Raw genomic sequence first — 7,378 nt, forward strand, 5'->3', positions numbered from 1 at the left:
CTTGCCTCAGTCACACAAAAAAAAAAAGATTCTTTCTCCCTCACACATTCGCTCACTGTCTACACTTGCTATGCATTTTATTTTCTCATCATACTCATGAGAGAACCGAGAGCGCCGCTCACAAAATCATTCGAAATACACAAAAAAAAAATAATTCGTGTCTGATTTTCTCAACTCCGCTTTTATGTTTTGGTAGATATTTTTCGTTTTTCAGTTGTCAGTTTTCATTTGCCGAGGAATCTGTATATCGACCCCAAGGTTTTTTATTACACAACAGAATATAGAAAAAAAAATCAGATTTAGTTTGCAGTGTGTTTTAGTAGTTTGAGAAATTGTCAGAAGAAAATAAAATAAAAAAAATAATTTTTTTTTGTTTCTGAATTGAAAAATTGCAATTGCAACCGGAATACAAAATTCGCTTAGTTGTCTCACAGCCGTAGTAGTTTTTTTATTTTATTCCATCAGAATAAAATACACATGAGATATTCCAAAGGAAAATAAAAGGAAGGAATAATAATATTTTGCATCATAATAAATTATAGTGCATACATCACGGACGTACAGTGAACCATTACCTACCAGTGTGCGTGTATATTTGTGAACAAAAGTCACATTTTACTTTACAAAAAAATAAATAAAAAATTGGAATTTTTTTTCTCGGTGCGGCGGTGAAAATTTATTAAGAAAAATTTCTTTTCAACCCGAAAAAAAAAAGACTTTTTGGTGTAAAAAAAAATAAAATTTTTTTACTGTGAGTGTCGTCTCCAAATTCAATATAAATATATAATAAAATCAATCTACATCCATTAATAGATAAATTATGTGCAATTGAAAATAATAAATTTTTCATCAATCATCGATCGAATTTTTTTCATTGTTTTTATATTTTTTTTTATTGTGTGTTCTATGTTTATGTTATTGCTCGGATGTGAGGCATTGTCATCAATAACAATTGACAGGATAATGATGAAGTTTTAAGGAGTTTATGAATTTTTGATGAATTTTTTTTCGTGTTTTTTTGTGAATTTTTTTTTAAGAATTCAGGAAGTTTTTTGCTGTTTTGAGGAAATTTTTTGAATTTTTGATTCAAGAAATTTTGTTGAGATTTAATTGTTTCTGAAGAGATTTTTGTGGAATTTTGAAAAGATTTTTACGAAATTTTGGAAAAGATTTGTGAAATTTTGATGAGATTTTTGCGTACATTTGAAGAGATTTGAGGGACAGTCATGTTTGTTTTGACTGGAAATGCAGACAAAATCATGAAAATTTCAAAAATAATTTTCATAAAAAAGTGAATTTTGCAATTTACAAAATTTGTAAATAATGAGTCAAATTATTGCAAAAGTTTCAAAACTTGAAGTCAACTTAAATTTTGTATGAAAAAGTTGATTCAACTTTATGTAAAATTCAGGTTGATTTCGAGCTGTGTCAAAATAATAAAATGATTTATGAGTAATATGTAAATAAAATTCAATTAATTTTAGTGAAATTCAATTTATTTAAATTTTAAAATAATTTAATTTTTTTCAATTTAATGTTAGTTTATTAGATTAAAAAGCTTAAAGTGGTGATGATAATGATTTCGATTAATTGAAATTTCTCGAGATTTGAAACAACAATTTTGACAAACATTTCACAGTGAAATTTTCACTAAATTAATTTTAGTTTAACAACAATTTTACTTAAACTTTAAATTAAAAAAATTGATCGAAAACTTCTCAAAACCAAATTCCAAAAATGTAAAAGTTTATAAAATAAAATCAATTTTCTTAAAAAAAATTCCAAAAAAATGTGAGAAAAATTGCAAAAAATTGTGAGAAAAATTGTTAAAAATGTGACAAAACTTTTAAGAAATTGTTAATAAAATGTGGAGAAATTTATGAAAACTTGAAAAAATTCATCAAAAATTTGAAAAAATTCTCAAAAATATGGGAAAAATTAATAATGACTATTTTTATTCAAAAAACCATCTTCAAACTTCAATTGCAATTTGCTCAACAAAAATTAATAAAAATTCACATCACAATGTCACGCTCCAAAATCACTCAAACAGAACCAATATTAATCAACCTATTAGTCAATTATTTATCTATTATGACCCCCTCAAAAAAAAAAGAACCATAAAAAAAATTACAATAATTGTGCTAATATGTAATCAAAACAGTTTTTTATAAAATAAAATATTAAAATTCAATAAAAACACAATTTGTTTTACTCAACAAAAAAACGAGTAGAATCATAGTAAAAAGAAAACAAACAATTTTTTAGATAGAAATTTTTTTTGTGAGAAAAAACAGAAAGTTTTACAGAAAAAAAGAACCAGGAAGATTTATTTGTGTGCATCGAGGTAGTTTAAATCTGAAAATGTTTTCATTAAAGTGAATAATTGCGAGTGCTTTGAGTCTGCACAGGAAGAGAAAAAAAATTTGTGGAAAAATTCAAGGAGCTATGAAAAAGTTCTGGAAGATTTTGCTGTTAAACTTTAAGTGATGAGAATTTTTTGTAAAAAAATTGGAAAACTTATGATTGAAATTAATGAATCTCAGACATAGGAACAGAAAATACTAAAAAAGTGTGCAGCAAAAATTTGAAATTCCTTCGAATAGATTAGTTAGATTTTGGTAGAGTTTTTCAGCATTTGCAGGTTCTGTGAACTTATCTTGATGCTTCAGATATCAAAAACGTGACTTTTTTTGTGAAAAATAATCTTCAAATCTTCATTAATACCTAAATTCAGAAACTCTTGCGAAATTTGTGATTTATTCATTATAACTTGAATTTTTCTGAAATTGTAAAAATTTCATAATTTATAAATTTTTGTGTAAAAAACTTCTAATTTAGCAAAAAACTCGAATTTGTTTGAAAAACTTGTAAACTTAGAATTTTTGATTTGAAAAAAATTGTTAAATTCGCAATTTTTCAAGGTCAGCCACTATCATATAAAACTTAATTCTACGATTTTTCATACAACAATTGTAAAACTCGTGATATTTAAAAATTTTTGATTTGAAGAAAAATTGTAAAAATCGGTAAAAATTTCTATTTTAGAATTTTTAAGAAAGTGTTTGACCCTTGATTAATATCAAGTTGAATCTCCGTGTTTATATTGAAATAATTAAAAAAAATGAAAGTGGAAGTCATAATAACTTCTCAATTTAACTCTTAATAGAAATGCATCAAATTATCTTGAATATCACAAATTGGCTAATCAATCAAAAAACCAGCATTGACTTTGATCAGATTCGATTAAAACCCGGCAACATGCCAAAATCAAGTCAGCTAAGTACCGGCTTATGAATCGACTAACCGACTTGTTGAGAAAGAAATTAGAATTATCAGGATTTAGACTAAGACAATCATCTGAAAAATTAAAAAAATTGTACAATTTTCATATTTTTTCTGTTAACAAAAATTTTAAAATTAATGAAAATTGAACAAATTTGGAATTTTTATATGATTGTCTGAATCTTAATCAAATCCAAAAAATTAAGAAATAATTTTTAAAATATAAAATCTCATCAAAAACAATTCAAACAAAATTCATTCAATAAATGCATAAAATGATTCTTCTTCCTTTAATTCAAATCCAAAGCATGTTTACATCCTTATCGCTTAAAAAAAAGAGAAAAACACACACACACACACACACACACACACTCGAAAAAAATAAACAAAATAAAATTGCAATGCTTATCCAGACAGCATCACAATAGAAAGTGTCGAGCCGATAAAAATCCAATTGACTTCATATAAACATTTCTGTGAAATTTGCCGACTTGAAGAAAAATAAACAAAACTTGATAAAAAAAAAATTCTTAAAAAGAGAAATTTTTTGAGTCCGGAGTAAATTTATGTGCACATTTTTGTGTGTGTTTTTGTTAGGAATTTCGGTGAAATTTTTGTCAGATTTGTGAGATAAGAAATTTAATTTTGTGGAATTAAGAAAACAAAAGGATTTTTTGTGAAGCAAATAAATGTTGAATTTTTGAAATTTGAGTGATTTTTTAGTCAAGTTTTAAGTTAAAAATTTATAAAAAATTTGAATTTTAAATTGAAAATTAAATTTAATTTTGACAAATTTTAAGTTAAAAATGTGAATTTTAAAATTGAAAATTAAATTTTATTTTAACAAATTTTAAGTTAAAAATTCACAAAAAATTTGAATATTTTATCAAAAAATTTAAATTAAAAATTCATAAAATTTTCAATTGCACAGAATCAATACGAATAAGAAAATAAATTAAATTTGCATCCAAGCATCTCCATCAGCCTCATTCATAACCCAATTAAAAATCAAAAAAATCAATTTCTCTCAGTCAGATTATTAAAAATTCTCTTTTTTTCTCTTTAATTGCAGAAAATAATAATTAAAATATTAAAAAAGTGCATCAATTTTGTAGATCAAATCTTTAATCAAATTTAATCCTTAAAGTGTATCCCGAAAATATTTTTTGTGGTTAGAAAATTCTTAAAGTGCAGTGAAATTATCGTAGAAAATTTTTAAAGTTTAACCTTATCAAATTAAAAAAGTTTTTTGTAGAAAATATTCAAAAAATTTAAATATTTTTAAAGAAAAATCTTCAACAATTTTTTTGTAAAAAAAATATTAAAAAAGTTTTTTAAGCATCAAAAAAAAAAAAATATTTGTGCATCAATAAAAATTAATTCTCATCAAAAGCAGCCAAGCATAAATATATACAAAAAAAGAAAATAAGCATCCCCAGTGAGAGTGGATTTTTTGTGAAAATTATAAAAGTTTGAGCCGCAATACACAAAAAAATATAAAAAAAAATTCAATTTAAGAAGGAAAATCGCAAGCAATAAAAAAATTTCTGGAATAAAATAAAGTGTGCAGCACTGAAAAAAAAAATTTATTACACAAATAAATAAAATAAAATAAGAAAAATATAAAAAAAAATTCTTTGTTGTTCCAGCATAAGCTGTAAGAATTTCTGTGCTTTTTTTCATTTACGTAAAAAAATAATAAAAAATAATAAAAATAATAATGGAGCATCAACAGCAACAACAGCATCAAGATATGGCATCAGGATCGCCTGCTGAGCTTAAAAATGATCCAGGGTGAGTAATCGACTGCTGTGAATTTTTAAACTGTGCAACATACAAACTTTCACTACGACTGAGTGTTTTTAATGAGTGCGTAAGTGAAATGAATGAATGAACGTGGACATAGGGGGTTGCCTCATGCTTACGGATATACAACGACAAAAGGGTTGACAGTTGACAATTTTCAAGAGCTTTACAAATTACTTCTTACTTACTTACATGTGCTTGTAAACATATGAATGGATATTTTTGTTCATTTTACGACCTAAAAATAGAGTTGAAGGAAATTCTCATGTTACATATTTTGACTTGAAGTTAATTACAGCCTGTTTCTTTTGTTTGATAATTTTTGAATGTAATTTAGAAAGATTTTCTTGTTTCCGGTGATAAATGAGAATGGATTAAGATTCTTTATTGTTTTGGGTTTTAGTTTGGAAGCAGTTAGAAGTACATTTAACTTTCATAAAATAAACATTAAAATGTTTTACGACAAAAAGTTTTTTTGGCAATTTTTGAACTACGAATTCACCTTTTAATATTACTAAAAATTAAAATTTTAGACATTTTGAAAATTTTGATAAATTTAATTTTATAATTTTAAAGAATTCAATTTTGAAAGTTTTGAAAAATTTTGAAAAATTCGATTTCAAAAGTTTTGAAAATTTCAACTTTAAAAATTTGTAAAAATTCAAATTTTAAAATTTTTAAAAAAAATCAATTTAGAAAATTTTGAAAAATTCAATTTTAAAACTTTTGAAAATTTCAACTTTAAAAACTTTGTAAAAATTCAATTTTAAAATTTTTCGAAAAATTTAATTTTAAATTTTTTTCGAAAAATTAAATTTTAAAATTTTTCGAAAAATTTAATTTTAAAAGTTTTAAAATTTTTAAAATTTTGAAAAACTGAATATTTTAAGCTCAAAATTTTAATTTTTTTGAAAATCCATTTGCCGGATTAAAAATTTTTGAACATTATAAATTTTTACAAATTTTTTGAAATTTGTAGAATTTTTGAAAACGTACTTTTGCGAATTCCATTTCAACTTTTTTAAACATTATTTTTGAATTTCATTAAAATTTGATGATAATTCAATTTTTAAATTCTTAATTCCATTCAACAGCAATCTTAAGTCTCTAAAGTATCTATAAATTTCCAATAAATCCCACAACAATACATTTCAAAAATACCTCAAAATGTGTGAATTCAATCAAAAATTTTATCAAAATTCTAATAAACTCTCAAACAAACATTTATCATTGATATTAATTTGAAATGTTTACATGAAATCCTGTTCAAACAAAATATTTACACACATTTAGTTCCTTTGAAATGCCTTTTTAGAAAGATGATAAAGAAAACGTGTGGTAAACTTTTAATTAAGGAATCTTAATGTCCTTTTTGTGATAAAATATTTGAAAAGATTAAGAATATTTATTGACATTTTGATTTTTAGTTACATGTGATGTGATAAGGTTTGAGATTTTTGACATTTTTGAGTTGGAAATTTTAGAATGTGAGGCATTTGATGTGCAAATAAGATCAATAGATATCCCTGCTTCATAGTTTATGTATTAGGGTATGGCCAGATTTTTTTAAGATTTTTGTAAATTTTTTAACGAAAAATCCTAGGGTATAGAGGTTGTTGGCCCCTAAACAGGAGAGAGGGGTGTTGACCCCTAAACAAGGAAAAAGGGTCAACCCAACCCCCTCCCATCTCCCCCTGATTACCCCCTTGGTATGAGGAACATAGAGCACATTTCCCAATGATCCCAAAACATAACCTCAAAAACAACTCAATCGATTATCCTTGATTACAGACATTCTTCTTCAAAATTCTCAAAATAACCTTCCATATAGTCATGTCTGCAACAGCACACAACAGACACAATTAAAAAACTTAACATCAACATCGACTACAGACTAATTTGTCCCCAGTTCCACGTGCTACACAATCTGTTAAAGAACTTAAAGAAAAAATATACACAAAAAAGTCATTTCCATTCATGAACAAAAAACTTCCTTTCTAAAGAACATAAATCTATCCAACAGAGGAAATTCTAAGAAAAATGTGAGGACGAAAGCAAAAAATATAAAAAAATTGAAATGAAAAATTAAGTGAAATAAAATCATTTCGTAAATGCGTTGTGTCGACATCGTCGTGCTCTTAATTAGTATTTTATCTCTGCTGCTTCGTTGTCTTTTTTTTTTCTGTGTCGCGTCATTGTGTGTACACATTTTAAATACATTGTATGGAGCATTGCAGAGACTGAAGGGAGGTCTGAATGTGTCAACAACAAAAAAAGGAGATAATGA

At 25.0% G+C, this 7,378-nt stretch overlaps 1 long non-coding RNA gene across 1 annotated transcript; it reads left to right on the forward strand.

Moving 5' to 3' along the window:
• Positions 1-226: 226 nt before the first annotated feature.
• Positions 227-5,079, forward strand: LOC139099717 (uncharacterized). The gene is made up of 2 exons (XR_011545357.1): positions 227-751; positions 4,358-5,079. It is a non-coding gene; the product is annotated as an uncharacterized lncRNA (long non-coding RNA).
• Positions 5,080-7,378: the final 2,299 nt, after the last annotated feature.

This window comes from Chironomus tepperi, unplaced genomic scaffold (assembly GCF_022539635.2).
Source record: "Chironomus tepperi strain 1889 unplaced genomic scaffold, CSIRO-AGI_Ctep_v1 contig_483, whole genome shotgun sequence".
NCBI classification, from domain to species: Eukaryota; Metazoa; Arthropoda; class Insecta; order Diptera; family Chironomidae; genus Chironomus; species Chironomus tepperi.